General features: G+C 39.9%; 1 protein-coding gene across 1 annotated transcript in view; it reads right to left on the bottom strand.

Moving 5' to 3' along the window:
* Positions 1-19,304, bottom strand: part of CPQ (carboxypeptidase Q) — a 495,642-nt gene extending 476,338 nt beyond the window's left edge. Inside the window, exon 1 of the mRNA XM_032245652.1 lies at positions 19,145-19,304. The gene's annotated coding sequence lies outside the window, so the exon portion shown is untranslated. The remainder of the gene's footprint in view (positions 1-19,144) is intronic.
* Positions 19,305-22,558: the final 3,254 nt, after the last annotated feature.

The raw sequence follows: 22,558 nt of genomic DNA on the forward strand, positions 1-22,558 counted from the left end.
TGTTGAATGTCCTCTTCTATGGTTTCCTAGAACCCTCTGCTTACCCATTTCAAAGTACAGAGTCTGAGTTTAAATTATCCAGAGTATATCACTAGACTTAAAGCTTTTCAAGGGAAGTATTGCTGTCATATGGATGATCTAGTGAGTATGAGGTAAGAGCTTATCAAATGCTCTTGAGCTGCCCGAGTGAATTGTGTTTCCCTCATTCCTGTCACGTCATCACTCAGCATGTATGTGGTACAGCAGCAGCTAGATTGTTTCCTGTCCAGTGAAGGGCCTCCCCACCTCCAGTCTGTCTGTACTTCTATCCACACAAATGACCATTTCAGATTAATTTTGGCTCACAATCTCACCTAATGGTTAATGATTCCAATAGCATTTTCATTTGTACCTTAGGATGCCTTTAACTTTACTCCTCCCCTCCTTTCTTATTCCTCAAAGCTAATTTTGAACTTTCTCTATGCTTGCTCCAGAGTGCATAATGCCATCATCTACATTCCCAAAATCATGCCACTATAGGCCGGCTGACCTCAGCCATATCCTCTGCATTGCTGTACAACCCTTATATTTATGTTTAGTTGACACCTATCAAATTCTCCACAGCAGCTGCTATGAAATTTTTCCACTCTCCTTAAGCCTCAAATTTCACTCCTACTCCCCCTCATGCTCAGAAAAAGCTCTCCTCTTCTACATAAATGAAGAGACAATAGTATGACCATGACATGCTTTGTCTTTCTTCATCCTCACCTCAAAATTCTTCTAGCCCTTTACCTATACAATCATTCTTAGCTCCCATCGCAGTGAAATAACTGCCCACCTCCCTTCCAAAGCCAAATTCTCTGCCCATACTGTACCAATTATCTAATTTTTCTCTTGTTCCTTTGCTCCTTCTCTTCACCAGATAGGAATGCTTAAACATCTTTGGACCAAAGATGTATTATTTCGTATTTCATTATTAGCTAGCATTTCTTGAACATTTACAATGTGGCAACTGTTGCTGTAAGCATTTTACGTAGATCATTTTATTTAATCTTGACAATAACCTTTGATGTTCTTGACATTATATTCCCTATTTTATGAATTAGAAAACTGATACTAGTAAAACTAGAAATTTGCTCAAGGTCATACAGTTTTCTTCTTCCTTATGAACTTCAACTTTTACAAAGAATAATTTAAATTTCTTTGATTCTTCTCCATTATTGCCTTCCTCCCTTCCTTTATGTTTCTATAGCATGTGTCCAAGTCCTTCACTGCTCTTCCAGTCACAGAGACTTATAATTGAGCATTTCTATCAACAGATAGTGACACACACACTACACACACCCCACACACATACAATTAATATTTGTACAATATATGTTTTTTAAGATGTTTTAAAAATGAAGTCAGCCCTTGGAAGTATATAAACACATATCAGCACTGCTCTTTTCATCTCAACTGTAATCACTTTTACAATGTTTTAAGCACAAATGGTTTACAACTGTGCAAAAGAAACTAAAGATTTTCTTAAGTTTGAAAAGTGTTCAGAGCCTGGATATTTTCTGTAGTTACCTAACCTAATCCCATGGTCTGCAGCTTGGCACAGTATCCATGGCTCTCAAGAGAGATTTTGTCTAAACAAGGACAAGATCAGGCCCAGTAAGAAACAGCATACAACAGTATCAGCTGAAACTGCTTCCCCATCAGGAAGGCCAAGGCTGACAACAGGTCAGCTGAGGAAACAAACATTTCTTCCATTGACAAGTGTTTAATCAGACATTTGGAGAATCTAATGTCATGTATGCAGATGCAAATGTTTGAGGAGTTGTTTACAGTTTAGTTTGTGCCAGACAGGCTTCATTGCCAAGCCAGCACACAGCCTCCCATTATTCCACTGGGCTCCACTTCTAAAGATGTTTCAGGGCTCTCTGAGCCTTGTAAATTTCCACATCCAAAAGCTCATCTGTGTTTTCAAAGCAGAGTCCTTTTTCCCTTGTGAGTACACATCAATCCTTCCCCTGCCAATCTCTGTTATTGCCTGTCCTGGTTCAGAAACGGGTTTGGAAAAATGACTTGAGAGGTGATTACCCATTCTCTAGAAGGTTTAGCATTGATACTTCGTTTTGTTTTGTTTGAGACAGCGCTTTGCGCTGTACCCCGGCCTGGAGTGCAGTGCTGCAATCTTGGCTCACTACAGCCTCACCCTTCCAGGGCTCAGGTGATCCTGCTGCCTCAGCCTCTCAAGTAGCTGGTGCTACAGGAGTGCCACACCACACCCAATTAATTATCGTATTCTTTTGTGGAGTCAAGGTTTTGCCATGTTGCCCGGGCTTTTGTGGAACTCCTGTACTCAAGAAATCTGACTGCCTCTCAAAGTGCTGGGATTATAGACATGAGCCACCATGCTTTGCCAAGCATTGAAGTTTTAATAGTTTTTGAAAAACTAACAGAAAGGAAATGCCAGACCCCAGATCCTTACCCCAAAATTGGGTTTTAACTGATTTAATTATTTTGAGAATTGTTTCTGTTATTCATTGACCCAGGAAAATAAAGCCTAGTAGCTCAGCTAATAGACAAGTCCACCTAATTATGCCAGCTTTCAGGATATAGTTACTCATTAGAAGGATATACAATAAATAAACATTGAGGAATCCACTCAACTTTAAGAACTGGACCATTAATAAACTGCCCTGAAAAATGCAATGCAGAAGATGCAATTATCAAAAATTGTTATAACGCCTTCGCTTTATCCCCCTCCTACTGTCACATATCTTCAGCAAATTTTTAAATGTTAAAATTTCCAAATCGAAAACACACATTAAGAATACTACTTATGTGTAATTTTAAGGATATTTAATTCAAGAAAAGAATAATGAATAAAAATTCTGCCACTCTTGCAAAAGATATATCAAATGTAAGAACTATTATCCAAAATATACAAAGAACGCTTAGAAACTCAGAAACAAGAAAATAAACAACCCAATTAAAAAATGACCCAAAGACCTTAACAGACACCTTACCAAAGAAGATATAAAATGGAAACACATATGTGAAAAGATACTCCACATGATGTACAACCAGGGAAATGCAAAAGAAAACAAGATACCACTACAGACTTAGGAGAATAGCCAAAAACCATACACTGACAACACCAAATGCTGGTGAGGATGTGGAGAAACAGGAATGCTCATTCATTGCTGGTGAGAATGTAAAATGGTGCAGCCACTTTGGAAAATCGTTTGGCAGTTTCTTAAAAAACTAAACATACTCTTAACATACAATCCAGCAATGGCATTCTTTAATATTTTCCCAAAAGAGTTGAAAACATGTCAAAACAAAAACCTGCACATGGATGTTAAAAGCAGCTTTATTCATAATTGCCAAAATTTGGAAGCAACCAAGATGACCTTCAGCAGGTGAATGGATAAATAAACTCTAGTACATCCAGACAATGGAATATTATTCAGAGCTAAAAAGAAATGTGCTATCAAGTCATAAAGAGACAGGGAGGAAATGTAAATGCATATTACTCAGTGAAAGAAGCTAATCCGAAAAGACTACATGCTGTATGATTCCAACTATATAACATCTTGGAAAGGGCAAAACTATGAACACAGTGAAAAGATCAGTAGTTGCCAGGAGTGAGGGGAAGTGAGAGATGAGTAAGTAGATTACAGGGGATTTTTAGGGCAATCCAAACCCATAGAAAGCACAACAAGAGTGCTTTGGGCAATTATGATATGTCTATATAGGTTCATCAATTGCAACAAATGTACCACTTTGGTGGGGAATGTACACGTGAGCGGCAGGTAGTGTATAGGATATTTCTATATCTTCCTCTCAGCTTTGCTATAAATCTAAAACTGCTTTTCAACAAAAAGTAAAGTCTTGAAAAAAAAAAGTCTACCACTTGTTTTACAATTGATATGTTCATTTTTTACCCAATGGCCTCCATTGTATAAAAAGTCCAATAAAAATATTAGCATTTATTAACTGGTTCATTCATTTTTTGGCACTGCAAAGATTAATTACCGGCTATGTTCAGAGCAACTGCCACTGTTTCATATACACAGAAATAAAAAATATGTTCTCTTTAGTCTCAGAAAACTAGTCAAAAATGAAGGCAAATGTCTATCTTATAAAACAAAATAAATTATTCAGTACTTATATAAAGTAAAATAAAATCACGATAAAGTATTGCAGAATTATCTCTAGAGAGAATAAGAAAAAGGTAACAGAAAAAATACTATTTCAGCTCAGCCTAGAAGGCTAAATTAATTTTCACAGATATATGGTAGGAAGAGAATTTCCAGTTATAAAACAACTATGAGCAAAGGTATGACCATTTATATGTTCATCAATAATGTTAAAGAGTCTAGGAAAACTGGAAACGCACTAGGGGGAAGTGTAAGCACACACACAAAACACACACACACACGAAATGTATTCCCAGCCCTATTTCAGACCTACTGATTCAGAACCTACAAGAACTTTGGTGAGACCTAGAAATCAGTATTTTCTAAATCTTCCTCGGTGATCTATTATACATTCATGAGTACAGAATACATAGAGGGATAAAGTCAGTGTTATAGGCTAAATTGTGTTCCCCAAAATTCATACATTAAAGCCCTAATCCCCAGGACTTTGGAATGTGACTATTTGAAAATGGGGTTTTGAAAGAGGCATGAAGTTAAAATGAGACCATCAGGATGGGCACTACAACCACCTGACTGGTATCCACATAAGAGGAAATTGGGATGCACAGAGAGATACCAGGGTTGTGCATGCACAGAAAGAAGACTATGTAAGGACCTTGAGAAAAGATGCCCATGTGTAAGCCATAAAGAGAGGCCTCAGAAGAAACCAAACATGCAGATACCTTGACCTTGGATTTCCAGCCTCTAGAACCATGAAAAAACTGGTTGGTAAACCTAACCAGTCTGCAGGATTTTGTTATGGTAGCACTAGCAAATACAGTAGGTACATGCACTATGAATACACCTAGAAAATATTCCTTAATTACAAATGTTTAAAAACTTTAAATGCCAAATTAGGAGTTTGGAATTTATTCCACAGGCAATTTTTCAAAATATAGGTCTTCTGAGAGAGGAAGTAACATGATCCAGCCTATGATCCAACTCTGAGGCAGTATAGAGGATAAAGTGGTTTAAAATATTCTGCTTGGCAGAGGCAAGAAACAATAAGGGTTAGGACTAGCACAATGACAGCAAAGATGTAGGCAAAATTCATAGGTAGATCCAACAGCCCTTGGTGACTTATTAATTCTGAAGAAAAGGATTCAGGAAAGGTGGAGAGTTAATGGTAATCTCCCCGATTCTGAACCTGTTTTGTACCCTGCATTTCAGACACATCACATAACCTACGATCCCTTAGATTGAGACGCCACTAACCTAAAAAGAAAACACAGAACACGTATGTTTGGAAATGAAATTACTGATGTGAAAACCAGATAAGGGAAATCAGAAAGAAGTCAAGTATAGAGATGAAGAGCTCATTTGTATAGAGAGATTATTAAAGCCATAGGGTAAAGAGCACTGCCCAATTTCAATATCAACATGTAAAGAACTCGGAAGTCAGCACTCCTGTCCTTACATTAATGAAACAAAACAAAGTGAAAACCAGTGACTCTCCTTGGACCCACCACAGAATGGAAGTCACAGGGCAAACTACCACCCTAAAATCTGGAGAGACAGGTAAATCCAGAGAGTCACAGTCAAGATCTACTTACCTGGAACAGAAGCTGCTGGAACCATAAAATGGTAGGAACTCTGAAATGGTCATTTTGACAAATTACTGGAGGCTGAGTATAGACTAACATGAAAGTGGAAAACACCTGGGGACATAGTCTTGGTGGGGAAGATACCCACAAATTTGGGTAATTACAAGACAACTACCACAAAAGAGCAAAGAAGGGAAACTAAAGTACCAATGAATAAAAATAGTGGCTAATACTAACTGAGCGTTTACTATGTAGCAGGTCTGTCCTAAACGTTTACATTTCTTAACCCTTACAACAACCCCATACAACAGGGTATTTAATTTCTATTGCTGCTATAACAAATTACCACAAATTTAGTGTCTGAAAACAAATTTATTATCTTACAGTTCTGTAGGTCAGAAGTCTGACACTGCATGCACTACAGAAAAGCAAAGTATTGGCAGGGCTGCCTTCCCTCCTGGAAGCTCTAGGAGAGAATCTATTTCCTTGCTTTCCCCAGTTTCTAGGAGCCACCCACATTCCTTGGCTCATGGTTCCCTTCCTCCATCTTCAAAGCCAGTAGTACTGTGTCTCTTTGAACGTTCTTCCATAATCACATCTTCCTAACTCTCTGACCTCCTCTTCTGCTTCACTCTTTCACTTTTAGAGACCCTTGTGATTACACTGGGCCCTCCAGGATAATCCAGCATAATTTCCTATTTTAAGGCCAGATGATTAATAATGTTAATTCCATCTGCAATCTTAATTCCTCTTTGCAGTATAACCTAACATGCACAGGTTTCAGGGATTAAGATATGGACAACATAGGGGTAGGGTAGGGAAGACAGTATTCTGCCCACTGCAGACAGTTATAAATTTTATCCCAATTTTACGATGAAGAAATGGAAGTATAAAGATTATACATGTTTGGCCCAAAGTCACATAGGTGATGGCAGTAGACCTCATATTTGAACTTGGCACAATGGCTTCAAAGCTCATGTTCTTAACTATTAAGCTACAAGAAATGCAAGGTGCCAGTGAGTTATAAGTTTAAGTTGTAAGCCTAAAATTTGGACTGAGTAGGCAATGAAATGAATTCAGAATAATGCTGATTTCCATGTGTACCATCTACTTCTCAAAGAACCTTTCTAGCCTTCCTTTGGTTTTCTTTTAGCTTTAGCTCACAAAAGCTAATGAAAAGAAAAATCCTACAAAAGAATAGCCAGGTGTTTTAGATGGCAAATTTTGGTATACAATACATATTGCATTAGTGATTTAAAATACTCAAATGTAACAACTACAGCCTCAGATTAGTCATGAATAACATAGAGCCAATGTATTTTGATAATAAAAAAAAGAATCTCAAAATGATGCTCTGGGCACAAAAGAGATGGAAGGTGAATTATATGAGCTACTTCATAGGATCCTGAAAGGAGAGAGGTATGTTTTCTTTTCATCATCTCAACCTCTTAAAAGCCAGCTGGAAACAGGGACTAAACCAGAGGACTTGAACAAGGCCAGTAAGAGTAAGAAGGACTCTGGAATTCACTAAAGTCTTCCTTTAAGACTTTTGGGTTTGTTGCTGTTGTTGTTTTCTTTTGTTTTTTGGTTTTTTTTTACAATCTCTCATAAATGTTATAAAGAGGAAATGAATTTTCTGTAAATATATAGGTGTGACATCAGCAAGATGGCAGAATAGGAAGTCTCAGGCTTCACTTGGTTTCACTTCCCTCTACAGAAAGTCCAGCTAGCAACAATCCAAAGACAAGGACACTTTTGTGAAAACTTAAAAATCAGAAAAAAAAAAGGAGACACCTGACTGAATAGGCCACAGAATCAAATAAAAACCACATTAAAGAGGAACAATCTCACTTTGACCACATTGCCCTTTCTGCTCCCCCAAAACAGCATGGTGACACAAAAAGAGAAACCTTTTTAACTGGACCCCTTTTTTAAAAAAAAAAAAAAAAAAAAAAAAAAGGTAACCAGAGTTTCTAGACATGCAGCTCCCTGGCATTCTGAGACACTTCCCAGAAAGCCCACTCCTATCTGACCTCATGGGGAATAATGGCAGTAATAACATGGCTAGACTTCCTAAGTTTAGGTAAAAACAAAGAAAGGAGGCAGAGCTCACAGGGACCAGTGTGCAAATTTTGGTGATGGCTCTATGCTCCTGCCAGTGGTGCACAATCAGAGATACCAGCCAATGGCATAGCTCACTTGCAAAGCCAAGCTCACTGCTCACAGAAACATGATGAGAAGGTCAGCCTGGTTTGAGTCTTTAGATAACCAGTCTCCATATCTACCCTCAAAGGCCGCCCCAATGCTTTACGCAGGAGGGAGATGTAGAGATGATCATCACTGGGCATTTCTGTGGAGCACAGGGGTTAGATTGCCTGACCCAAGAAGTGACTCAACCCAGACTCAGAGCCCTCTCCAAGGCCCTGCCCAGGAAGAGGCAATCCTCAACTGGGCAGTTCTATGCAGCATAGCCTCCAGACCCTATCCATCCTGAGCTAAACTCAGAGTCCAGCCGGCAGCCCTGCTCAACTGCTGAACCCAAATAGCAGTACCATTCATCCAGGAAATATACCCTGCAACCTTTCCAATCAGAAATTAGAGCAGAGCCCAGCCAGTGGTCTCCCCCAGGCAAGGGAGCCTAGCCAGCACCCCCAACACACCTCAGAGCAAAGCAGCCAAGCCAACTATAGCAAGCCCTGCCTGCATGGAGTCATTACCAGCTGACCCAACTAGAATCACAGCCTAGACTAATAAGTAAAAGTCAATCCCTACCAAACAAAACCTGTAAAAACCAGAAGAGCAAGCTGTCAGGGCTGAATGCAGTGGCTTATGCCTGTTATTCCAGCACTTTGGGAGGCCAAGGTAAGTTGATCACATGAGTCCAGGAGTTCAAGACCAGCTTGGACAACATGGTGAAACCTCATCTCTACAAAAAATACAAAACGTAGCCAGGCGTGGTGGCACACACCTGTGGTCCCAACTACTCAGGAGGCTGAGGTGGGAGAATCTCATGAGCCCAGGAGGTCAAGGCTGCAGTGAGTTGTCATTACACCACTGCACTCAGGAGGCTGTCTCTTTAAATGTGCAGATACCAATGCAAGAACACAAGGATTACAAATATAGATGGTCCCCAATTTATGATGGTTCAACTTGCAGCTGTTCAACTTTATAACAGACTTATCAGGTTATAACCCCATTGTAAGTCAAGGAGCATCTGCACTTATGATGGTTCAACTTATAATTTTTTGACATTACAATTGGTGTACTGGGGTATTAAAAACATTTCTTACTTACATAGTTTTCAAATTACTATGGGTTTAATAGGACATAAGCACATCGTAAATCAAAGAGCATCTGTAATCATCAAAAGAAACTAACAAAGCTCTAATAACAGACTAAAAAATGAAGATCTATAAAGTGGCAGAAAAAAAATTCAGAAGAATCCTTGTAAAGAAGTTCAGTGAACTACAAGAATATATGGATATAAAAGTAAATGAACTTCAAAAAACTATACACAAAATGAGAATACAGAAAAAAAGTAGAAACAATAAAAAAGAAACCCTAGAGATAAAGAACATGACTTAGTTGAAAATGCAATAGAAATCTTCAACAGCAGACTCAATTAAGCAGAAGAATCAGTGAGCTAATTTGAAATTATTAAGTCAGAGAAGGAAAAAGAAACAAAAATGAAAAAGACGAAGAAAGCCTGCAAGATTTATGGGACACAATCAAGGGAACTAACCTTCACGTAATAGAAACTACAGCAGATTAAGAGAGAGAAAAATGGCCAGAAAGTATATTTTAAAAGGAAATAGGAAAAATATCCTAAAATTCATAGGGAATAAAAAAAACACCAAGATGATATTGAACAAAACAAACAAAGCTGAAGGCCTAACAGTATCTGATATCAAACTATATTGCAAAGCCATTAAAAAAAAATCATTGAGGAGAAAGGATATCTGCCTAAACAGGGTTTTAATGCAGATGAACATGCTGTATTCTGGGGGAATAAAAAACATCATAAAGGACATTTATTACTAAAGAAGAGAAGTGAGCACTAGGACTTAAGGTAGGAAGGGGTAGGCTAACTCCACGGTTTTGTGCAAATGCAATCAGGTGTATGGTCAGCACCGTCATTGGTAAAGCTGCTAACTGCCAAGTCTTGATGGGAAAAGATAAACACCAGCTGCCAGTCTTTTGGCTTACAGCAAGAAGGCCTAAACAAGAACTATTTTCCTGGATTGGTTCCACCAATGCTTTTTCCCTGAAGTTAGAAAGTATCTTGCCAGCAAGGGAATGCCTTTTAAAATTATTTTCTTATTAGACAATGCTCCTGGCCACCTAGAACTCCATGAGTTCAACACCAAAGACATCAAAATGGTCTACTTGCCCCCAAATGCAAGGTCCCTAATCATCCTCTAGATCAGGGGATCATAAGGGCCTTGAAACCTCATTATACACAGTACTCTATGGAAAGGATTATCAACGCTATCTTAGACAACCCTGATAGGAGAACATCATGAAAGTCCAGAAAGATTACAACATTGAAGACACCATCATTGTTATTGAAAAAGGTGTGAAAGCCATCAGGCCAACAATAAATTCCTGCAGGAGAAAGCTGTGCCCAACTGTTGTGTATGATTTCACAGGATTTATGACAAAGCCAGTCGAGGAAATCATGAAAGCAATTGTGAATATAGTGGAAAAAAGGTGGTGAATGAAGGTTTCAAGATATGAATCTTGGAGAAATTCAAGAGCTAATAGATACTACACACCAGAGTAACTGATGAAGACAACCTGATAGAATGCTTCTGAACCAGTGTCATATAGTTATGAGGAGGACATAAAAGTACCAAAAAGCAAATTAACATCAGACAATCTGGCAGAAGGGTTCTGATTGAGACTGGTTTTGACTTCTTTTATGACATGAACACTTCTATGATATGGGCACTGAAGCTAAAGCAAATAGTAGAAGAAAGACTGATACTGTATAGAAAATTTTAAGATAAACTTTAGAACATTTTTAGAAAAAGAAAAGTAGCCATACAGAAATTATTATGTATTTCTGGAAAGTTACACCAGTGGGCCTGCCTTTCCTGCCTCCCCTCCCACCTCCTCCACTTCTTCCACCTCTGCCACCCCTAAGACAGCAAGACCAACCCTTTCTCTTCCTCCTCCTCCTCTGCCTACTCAACATACAGATGACAAGAATGAAGACCTTTATGATGATCCACTACCACCTAATAAACAGTAAATATATTTTCTCTTCCTTACGATTTTCTCAATAAAATTTTCTTTACCTCACTCTATTGTAAGCATATAGTATATATTACACATAACATACAAAATATGTGTTAATTGGCTATTTACGTTACCAGTAAGGTTTCCAGTCATAGTAGGCTATTAGTAGTTAAGTTTTCATGGAATCAAAAGTATACTAGAATTTTAAACTGTAGAGCGAGTCAGTGCCCCTAAGCCCTGCATTGTTCCAGAAGGAACTGTATAAGGAACTCATCAACTCAATAGCAAGAAAACAAGCAACCCAATTAAAAAATGGACAAAGACCCCAAACAGACAATTCTCAAAATAAGACATACAAATGCCAACAGTTATATTTTTAAATGTCCAGCATCACTAATTATCAAAGAAATGCAAATCAAAACTGCAATGAGATAATATCTCACACCAGTTTGAACGGCTATTATGAAAAAGACAAAAAATAAATGCACCGGGTACTGTGGCTCACTCTTGTAATACAGCACTTTGGGAGGCAAGATGGGTAGACTGCTTGAGCTCAGGAGTTCAAGACCTGCCAGGCAACGTGGCAAAACCCCATCTCTACAAATATAAAAAAATTATCCAGGCACAGTAGCACACTTGTAGTCCCAGTTACCTAGGAGATTGAGGAAGAAGGGTGGCTTGAGCCTGGAAGGCAGAGATTGCAACGAGCAGAGATCATGCCCCTGCATTCCAGCTGGGGCAAAAGAAACAGATCCTGCCTCAAAAACAAACAAAATTCTGGCAGCAATGTGAAGTAAAGAAAACTCTTATACATTGTTAACGGTAATGTAAATTAGTGTAGCCATTACAGAAAATTCTATTGATGGATCATATGACAGCTCTATCTTTAGTTTTTTTGAGGGCCCTCAAAAAACTAAAGATAGAACTGTCATATGATCCATCAATCCTACTTCTAAATACATATCCAAAGCTTTGAAATAATTATATTAAAGAAATATATGCACTCCCATGTTCACTGTAGCACTATTCACAATAGCCAAATTATAGAATTAACCTAAGTTCCCACCAACAGATAAATGGATAAAGAAAAGGTGGTATATATGCAGAATAAAATACTATTCTGCCTTTAAAAATGAGGAAATCTGTCATTTGAGACAACATGGATGAAGCTGCAGGATATTACGCTAAGTGAAATAAGCCAGACGTAGGCACAGAAAGACAAATACCACATGACCTCTATGTGGAATCTAAAATAACAGAACTCAGAAGCATACAGTAGAAAGATGTGTACCAAAATCTGAGAGGTTGGGGAAATTGGGGAATGACAAAGGGTTCAAAGTTTCAATTAAGCAAGAGGAACAAGTTTTTTGAGATTATATCGTCAGCATGATGACTATAGTTAATTATAATGTGTTGCATATTTCAAAATTGCTAAGAGAGCAAATTTTCAAATATTTTCACCACAAAAATGAAAAGTATTTAAGGTGATGGGTATGTTTATTAGCTTAATTTAACCATTCCACGTTGTATGGAATGTTGTGTTATGACATATATCAATATTACTTTGTACCCCATAAATATATACAATCATAATGTCCATTTACAATAAAATAAAAAATTAAAAATAACTTATTGCAAAATAGGAAATACATATATACACATATACCTCATATATATCCCAATATAGATCATGTACATATATATCATACATATTTTTTGATTAATAATATACTAGTAAATGTTCCATATCCCTATTCACTCATAATTGATATTATTCAACCTCATTAGTTGTATTATTCAAATATTGTATAATACCATTTGACTTTGGGGCTACTTGATTTGTCATGTAAAACAACAGATCTAAGGTATCCTACAAATTGCTTTGCTTATTTTCTCATACTTCTAATCATTAGTTTTATATATTTTGAAGATATACATTTTTAAACATTTGATGCAAAAAGTATCACAAGTACTTCTTCTTCCTTACATAGATTATCTTTTATCAGTACAAAATAACTTTGGGTCTAATATAATAGTCTTCGCTTTGAAATATATTTGGTTTCATTTTAATACCGATGTAGAACTCAAGGACCATAAGAGTTTCCAGTTTTCTTACCCTGGCCCACGATATTGGCGAATTTACATTTATGACTCTCTTGCGGTCTGTCAGACTAAAGGCAGTGCCAGTGCTGGGCTTGTCTCTCCATTTCACAGCTGGGTTTTGCCCCATCCAGTACCCTGTTAGGTGCTTGGTAAACAGTAAAGGTAGCCTCGTGGATTTAACTACAAGTCATGATGCCCATTATATTTTAAATGGTCCCTAACAATTAGAGGATCCAGCTCCAGATCCCCATCTTCATATTCAATGCTCAAGTCAGAAAAAATCTTCATATATGATAAATGTAGATGTAGCCTACTACAGATGTATCTTGCTTTAAGTCAACGCCATATTTGAAAGTCTGGATTTATTCAGATAATATATCAAGGAATGACTGATTGTTCACTTTACAAAGGGATTATTTGCCTCATAAAAGATTTAATCATAACACTTTATATTGTGAACTCCCCTATTGCACTGAAAGTGTCATTTGATTTACATAGATACTGTCTATACACAACCCTTCATGAACATCCCTATTGTATATAGCAGGATTGGTATTAAGGATCCTTTCACATCACTGCCTGTAAAAGTAAAGCAGATGGCGTATGTAGCCTTTTCTGTAACTGTGCTGTGATGTCACACAGTCAAGACCTCAGCCAAACATACAATAGGGCCTCAGTCTAAAAAGACACATCAATTTAATAATTCACTTAAAAAATACATATAGTTATCTAATGACCATTACATTATATTTCAGGTGAGTGTGGTCTTCAAATACCATCTGCTTTACTTTTACATTTATGTGATGTGATATGGTAAGGAAACGAAGGGACACACTGCAAAAGGCCAAGGTTCCAAGGTAAAGCAAGGCTTTGATACAAGGGACAAAGCAATGGACCCAAAGTCAGAAGGCTCTGAGTCCCTGCCAGCCAGCTGAGCCATGAGACAAACTGTAGCCTCCTTCATGCCAGATTTTTAGTTTATAAAAGAAAGATAATAATGCCTGGCTACACCTACTTCCTAGGTTCCTGTAACAATCAAATATAAAATTTCTTTTTAAATATAAGGTGCTATGCAAATCTTTTTTCCAAGACTAATACCACTATACCAAAAGAACACTGTGTCAATCTACTTTTCTTTGTAACATCTGTTTGTCATAGAATTAAATTTTCTGAAAAATTTCTCCATATCCTTACCCATTTCATTTTTATCTTACTTTTCCTGTTACTCTTTGCTTAGTTCAAAGTCTCCAAACACTTTCTCTGCAAAATGAGATCGAGCCCTCTGCCCAGCACCCACACCTCTGAACAATCTCCTGTTTGTGTCTTCCTGACAAACTGAATAAGATGAGAAATCAAGCTTGTGATATCTTACCATTGAAGAAGTATAGTTATTTGGAAGCGCCAGCTCAAGTTTCTTCTCTGTATTCCGTATCTGCCTATACCTGTGTCTTTAGAAACCACTACTCTCTGCAACACTCCTACCATTTCCTTATCTTTGTTCCTTTGAACCACTCTGGTCTGTATTTCTCTTTTTCAGTTTCTCCCAGCAGCTTATAATAACCCCTCATTGTTTGAGTCTCCAATCTTTATTTCCTTCACTGGTACTTACATAAGAATCAGAGCTCTCTAAGAACTCACCTGAAATATAATGTAATAATCATTAGATAAGTATATTTTTAAGTGAGTTATTAAATTGATGTGTCTTTTTAGACTGAGGTCCTATTGTAATGCTTGGCTGAGGTCTTGACTATGTGACATCACAGCACGGCTACAGAAAAGGCTACATATCCTGAGATCTCCACTTGGATGTTCCAGTTACCTCCACTCACTCATTGTCTTTCTCGCGAAACTTCTTCCTCACCTTATATTTATTACCCTCATTAGTGGCATCTCCACTCACCCAGTTAAGCAATTCCAAAACGTCAGATTATTTCCAAGCATATTTCCCATATCCTCCAGCTAGTTATTAAATCCTGCTCTGTTTTCTAAAAGTCTCTCTAACCTATCTTAGTTTAGATTCTTCTCCTATTTCACTAAAACTAGGGCAACTGCATCTTCATTTTCCTGTGGCCTTCTAGCTCTTCCCTCCCTAGCTCTTCTAAAACATTATCACTGTACCTATTTTCTAAAGAAAATCCAATCATATCACTCCTGTGCTTAAAATTCAGCTTAAAAACGCTGCAAAGAGCCAGGCACGGTAGTTCACATCTGTAATCCCAACATTTTGGGAGGCCAAGGTGGGCAGATAGCTTGAAGCCAGGTTGAGATCAACCTGGTTCACATGGTGAAGCCCTAAAAATACAAAAATTAGCCAGGCTGTGGTGGCACACACCTGTAGTCCCAGCTACTTGGGAGGCTCAGGCATGAGAATCACTCCAACCAGGAAGCAGAATTTGCAGTGACCTGAGATCTTGCCACAGCACTCTAGCCTGAGTAACAGAGTGAGGTCTTTTCTCAAAAAAACAAAACAAAGCAAAACAAAAATAATGCTGAAAAGGATTATCTAGGCTATGATAAAGTTTAAATAATATGACATTCAAGGACCAATTCAAGGACCATCACTGTCTGGCCCCAGCCTTACCAGACCTCCCTACCACAAGCACACTGAGCTCCCAACTCCCAAAGAATGCCGTGTTCCTATTTGCCTCCTTTTCCTCGCTATTGTTGTTCTCCATGGTTGGAATACCCTTCTCCCTTTGCTTGGTCTTTAAGCTTTAAAACACAGTTCAAAATTCGCTTTCTCTGCAAAGTCTTCCTGAGCTCCAATCATACCTCTTTCCCGGAAGAGTAAGTGACCACTACTTCCACATTACCCTGTGGTGCAATTGTTTGGGTCACTCTCCTATTTAAATTTGTTCTCATTCATCTTTATCTGGCACATAGTACACCCTCAATAAATGGTTACTGAAATTAATATTTTCTGAATAAAATAATAACTAAAGGAAAATTCCACAGATCCAGAAGTACACTCCTCCAAATACTTTGCTGCATTAAAGAAACGGGCCCAGGAATAAAGAGAACTCATAATGTGACTGTAACAAACACATGAATGGGTTGTTTGTTTTTAAAAGCTAAGTGGTTTAGGGAGGGTAAGGGGAGAAGAAAGTACATTTTAAAGCTCTAGCTTCAGGCCAAGTAATAAAAATTGTTGCTTTAATTTTTTTTTTTTTTTTTCATAATATTGTGAGCAATGGGAAGGTCTATTCCATCACACCAGCCTTCAGGGCAGAAAGTTTCAGCCTCCTGAGCTAAATCAAACTGGCATCAGCTCTTGGTTTTTCAGGCGGCCACAACTGGTCTCTGCTTTCCATGGGGCTAAACTTGGCTGACAAAAAAGAAACAAAATGATTTCCCACTTATTTTATGAGCCTCTCTTTCCTCTTTTGCTCTCATCAATTAATTATAAGGATTCTGGAAACCCATCTTGCATTCTTGTCTCTGGATTACACAGATGTAGGCATTGTTCTTTGTCTACACTAGGGGTTGTTAGTCTTATAAAGAAGGAGGTTGGGAGGCAATGCCTTACCAAGGGAACAAAGCTAGTCCAAAAAAAAAAAACACTGCGTGGCACTCATGGTTCAAAGCCCTTACTTAAGTGCCATTTACTGATGATAGCTCTCAATGTCACTCATTTTATGTTTCCTAAATTGGTAAGTCTGAACATGTTTAAAATTAAGATTCTTGGGCACCTAGGTCAAAGTATCAGAGTCTCCCAGAATCTCAATGGAATTCAATAATTTTCAAAATGATACAACAATCAATTCCCCTATAATTCAGTCTCAGTCGTTTCACCCTGTGCTCCCATTCTAAATTCATTTACCCAAATAACCCAGAGTTTGTATATATGCTTGAACACACACAGAAACCACATTCTTCAAAGTCACACAGTCTTCCTGGCAGGATTTTCTTGTTTCTGCGAGAAACCCTGTTTCCATCTGCTTGAGTTTTGAGTCCTAACTTTTCCATTTTCCAAGTACTGTTTCTAGTTAAGGTCGAATAGGAATTACCATAGTATCTAGCTCTTAGGTATACAGCGACAACTAAATGGGGCAATAAAGTAAAAAGATTAAATATAACAGTGCCTGGTGTATGGTCAGTGCCCCATAAATATCAACTTTGTAATATTCCGTGCCTGTATGACACATGAACTCATAACTGGCTCTTTGGGAAAAGAGCATGAGAAAGCTGGCCCTTTTCAACAAGCAACACGTTTATTCCACTTCTCCTTATAAACTTGATTAACTGAAGTAAGTAACATTTATTTCATTTTACTTAACACATTTGGAACTTTGTGTCTGTTAAATGTAGCATGCAAAAAAATTTAAATATGTATGTATAATGACTTTTGAAGTGCCTTTAAAAAATCTCCAAGGTCCATCCAGCTTCAAAATGTGACCTATGATAACCAATCTCAAACGCATGCAAAGAAATAATGATGCAGTTTCCCAGGTATACTAGGAATATATGGCATTGTCAGACTGGGATGCACTGGAAACAAGTCAGACCCAGGACCAAGAGCCTGTGACAATGTAGAAGAAAATCTTACCCTCCTTTCTCCTCACCAGCCTATGGTATATTATACTTATCTTGAGCTCCCAGGTTCTCTTATTGCAGTGTGGAGAAGAAAGGGAATGAACTGTAAATAGTAGAGAAGAAAGCAGAGACAAAATGCTACAGAATCTCAAACAGAGCAGGTGAAGTAAGCAGAACTCCATGAAATCATCTGTAATTTCATCTTCTAACCCTGATAAAAACGAATCCCAGAGGTTTAACTCAGGAAAGGTCCCTAGCTAAACAGCCACATTTTGGAGATTAAGAAATTAAAACCTAAAGAGATCAAGTGGCAAATCCAAGGTCATCCAGCTCTTCTGGAACCTGGGCCTGGGAACTAAGAACTGCTGCAGTGACCAACTCTATTAAAGCTATGTGCTAAGCCTATGTGTACAAACAGATAGTGTCTCTCTGGGCCCTCTCTTTAGCCTCCTGCAAATCAGCCAGCACCTGTCTCAAGAAAACAGGCAAGATTCTTAACAACTCTGAATTCAAAAGAAATGCCTGGTTTCACAAACAAATTGGGGTCAGGTGATTCTGCCTTTAGAGTCATCCTCATCTTTAAGAAATACATGAAATAATATTATAGTGACAATGATTCTTTAAATGTCCACAGAAATGAACAAAACACAAGCAAAAAAAAAAAATCTAGGCATATTTTGTTTTAAGCAAACACAGATAGCCAAGTCCACCAAAAATGGAAATACCAGGGGGCATTTCCAGAGGTTATTTAAACAGAAGAGAACTCTTTTTAAGTGGTCCCAATCACAACGTTCCATTTGCAAAAGTGCGAAATGTACACAACTTTTTGGCAAGCTATCAGAAAACAGGAGTTGTAAGCCTGCGTCTCCACTGCTTCCACTTCACGTATCTTTATTTTCACTCGTGCACCGGTTCATTCAGCTTGATCTCGTAGGTAGTCATTCACTTATTTGTTAATTCACTCAGTTCTATGGCATAGGTACTCATTCAATTACTTATTGAGTAGCTCTGAGTCCTAAGTCAGATGGGACTTTGCCCTCATGGAACTTAGATTCTAGGAGAGTCTAGTAGCAGAAACTAGGCGCAGCAAAAGCGAAAGTGCACGGTAAAATGGGAAAGGAACCGCAAAAGAACTGCATAAAGCACATTGGAGGCTCGGGGGACCAGGAATGTTCGCAGGGGCGGGATGAAGGGGGCGGCTTGGAGCTGAACCCTGGAGCTGAGGGGGAGAGAAACCGCCTTGGGAAGGACTGCTGAGGGCTGCGCTTGCTGCTGTCCCGCCGCATCCTCCTCCACCCCCACGTCACTCACGGCTTCCCCATTTCTAGGCTCGGTGCCTTCGGCGTCACCGACGGGGCAGCCCCAGGCTGCCACCCTGCCGCCCCCAGCCAGGTCCTCCCGTCACTCCCACCAAAGAGCGTTGTTGGAAGTCCGTTCCCCTCTGCTCCCTCCCCGGGCCCGCTCCAGCCTCAGCCCGCCCGCCGCGGGTAGGCTCCAGGGCCTGGGCCCAGCTGCCCGCGGGCACTGCCAGGTCGGCGGCACACGCACCTGATGGGGCGGCTCTGACGGCGGCGACGGAGGCGGTGCCCAGGACCGGGCTCGCGGCCTAGTCTTACGTTGGCGGCGGCCACACCCCTGACCAGGCGGGGGCCCTCCGCGCCGCCTCGGGACTGCAGCCCTGCTCGCCCGCCAAGCCGCGGGCCGAGAGGCGGGGCGAAGGCCTGACTCCGGGGCCGGGTCGGGCGCCACCTCTGGAACGCCTGGGGGGTGTCTCACTCGGTCTCCAAGGGCGGCCTCAGGGCCACGGATCGACAGGAAGGCTCCTCAGCTTCCAGGCTGTGGTTTCTGTTAGGAAATTGAGTGTAGCCCTGCGTCTCGAGCCCCTAGGCCTGACTCCTTGGTGCAGGGGCGTTGCCTTCAGACTCGGTGCGGAGACCAGGGCCGCGTGCTTTTCAGAAGCGCAGCCTCAGGCGAGGCGAGCAGCAGAGGCCTGAGAAGCCACAGGGCTTGGCAGAAGGGTCCTGTGCTTCCTCAGTGGGTACCCGTGCAGGTAGAGAAGGAAGGGGCTGCAAAGCCGAAAGGAAAACGCGAAAGGTTTTTGTCTGTCTCTGAGCCTGAGTAAAGGCCATGCTTCCTGAGCTGTCAAACGCCTCCCAAAGGGAAGCGATTATTAAACCGTTTTCCCATCCTGCCATTTGTAGGATTGTTAGGCGGTGATGATGGAAGGCAGAGGAGATGACCTGAACTGAGAGATCAGAAAGTCTTTTCTCTTTCGTGTGTGCCTTAATTCTATGAGGGTGCCCAAGAAGAAAGGAGACTCATCTGATTACCAGGGGTGGCTTATCTCAACAAGTTACACGCATTCTGGTCACAGAGTATGTGCTCAGTGTTTTCAACGGTTTATGTTTTGATAAGTGCAAATTCCTTTGTTTAACGAAACTCTTATCAAATACAAACAGTATCTTTGTGAAACACTGAGCAGTTCCGGTCTCTCCTCTTAACTAAAAAAACAAAACAGAACTTTTAATTAAAAAAAAGAAAGAAAAAGCACATGTTCACTAGGAAAACACACACACATACACACAACGTGCAAAGTCCACTCACCTTCAGTTAACAATCCCTCTAAATCTTACTAGCCCTGTTGCCCGCAGAATAAAGTGTGAACTCTGAGGCATTGGAGGGTCCTCATAAACATGGCCCTGGCCCACCTTTCCAGAATCATCTCTCGGATGCCATATCCAGCCCCACTGAATTACTTTTTTCTCAAACTATCAAGGGTAAAAGACACGTTTTTATTATTTCCAATCTGACGTGGACCATTATTTCTGTAAAATACAATTCAAAACCTGCTCCCAAATGAGAAAAAAGGCAAAAACTACAAGCCCAATTTTTATTACAAGTGTACAAGTAGGCCAAAAGTATAAAATTAGTTTTTCAATTTTTGGTTGTTGTTTTTAATTTCTAAATGCTTACTCACGATTTCTGTACCTACCTGTTCATGGACCAGTGAAAAACTGTTCACTGACTGGCAGTGGTGACTGTAGTTTAAGTGGCACTAACTTCCTGTTCTTTAATTATGTCAGATGCTTTTCAACTTCTGGGCCTTTCCTCATGTTTAATGCCAACAAAGTTCTTTCCCACTCAAGTTTCGACTCGTAATAATAATAGCCTCACATTTATTGAGTGCCTTGTGCTAAGACTTTAGATGCATTAACTGTGAATTCTTATCAGTCCTATGAGCTACTTATCATTATCATTATTATTTTTCCCCATTTTACAGATAAGGAGATGGAGGATTAGAGAGGTCAAATCACAAACCAGTGAGGCACAAAGTCAGCGTTCTAAACTGAGCTGACCTGATTCTGGAGCCCAAGCAATCAACAAATATGCTGGGCTCTTCTCTGTGAAACCACCTCATTTGCTTTCAAGTTGAAATTAATCACTCTTATTTATACCTCTAACATTTTTTACCATTGGCAATGCAGCTGTGCTGCATTGTGGGAGACCCTTCCTCGTGTGAATTATCTGTGTTATCCACAGCTGGCAGGCAGGAACAGCTGAGTCTACAGAACTGCAGAGATGGCGGCTTCCCCTCCCTCCAGGAGCTCCATCCCAGGGAGAGATCAGAGCTCTGTTCATAGAACCTTTGCTGGAGTGGTTTAAGGAGATCCTGCCCAGTGAGGAGAAATGAATTGGGGTCCTGCTTACAGAAACACTCTGGCTGCTTTTTACCATTCATGTCAGCTTCCCACACTAGGCTTTAAGCTTCTAAGTCCAGTGACATGTGTCTGCTCACACTAATCACTGGAAGCAAAGCTCATTCTCATCTTTGCATTACTGCTTTTATGCTTACTTCATGATATGTTTTAATTATTTGTTATTGTTAGCATCCTCTACTAGACCATACAATGTTCAGTTATCTTACCAAAAACGTTTTTATTTATTTAACTGAATAAGCACTTCTATAGCATGTATAATGAGCCAAGTACCATTCCAAGAATTTTAAAACCTCGCAAATAGACCTATAAAGTAGATATTATTTTATCCCTATTTAAACTGTGAGGAAACTAAGGCACAGAGAGGCTACCAGTAAGTTGCAGGGCCAGAGTTCTAAACCAAGCAACCTGCCTGGCTCCAGAGTCTATTTCTGAACCATCATGCTATGCTGATTTTCCAATATCATGTGTTCTTCCTGCTTAAAACACTTCACTGCAGGGAGATCAATTCCAAGATGGTCAATTAGAAGGCCCTGCCCGCAGCACTCACGGAGAGGAATTAAAAGGGCAAGTGAATTCAGTACCTTCAACTGAAGTATCCAGATTCTTGCATTAGGACTAACTAGGTAAACCACCAGCCCCTGGAGAATGAAAAAAAGTTGGACGGGGCTGGGAAGCCTACCTGAAAGCAGCACGGAGCCAAAGGAAACTCCACCCCCAGCCAAGGGAAGTGATGAGTGATTATGCAACCCAGGAACCGTGCTTCTCTCATGAATCTTTGCAACCTGCGGAACAGGAGATCCCCTCATGAGTCCACACCACCTGGGACTTGAGTTTGATACACAGAGCTGTGTGTTTTATTAGCAGTGCAGCCACTCAGGCACATAGAAAGAGACACAGAAGTTTTACAAACTTTGGCCCCAGGATTTCCAGCAAGGCAGGAAATCCATCTCTAGGAAGGAGACTGAATCCAGGGAGCCAAGACAATTCATTCCTCCTCTCTGGGAAGCACCTCCTTAAGCCATTCCAACAGGGGTTCTATGAACAGAGTTCTGATCTCTCCCTGGGATGGAACTCCTAGGGGGAGGGGACGCTACTGTCTCTGCAGTTCAGTAGACTCAGCTGTTCCAGCCTGCCAGCTGTGGATAATATTGATGGTCCACAAGAGGAAAGGTCCCCCACAGTGCAGCACAGCTGCCTTGCCATATTGCAGCCAGACTGCTTCTTCAGTGGGACCTCAATCCAT

The sequence above is a fragment of the Sapajus apella genome, unplaced genomic scaffold, assembly GCF_009761245.1.
Source record: "Sapajus apella isolate SASKATOON/1434 unplaced genomic scaffold, GSC_monkey_1.0 scaffold3, whole genome shotgun sequence".
NCBI classification, from domain to species: Eukaryota; Metazoa; Chordata; class Mammalia; order Primates; family Cebidae; genus Sapajus; species Sapajus apella.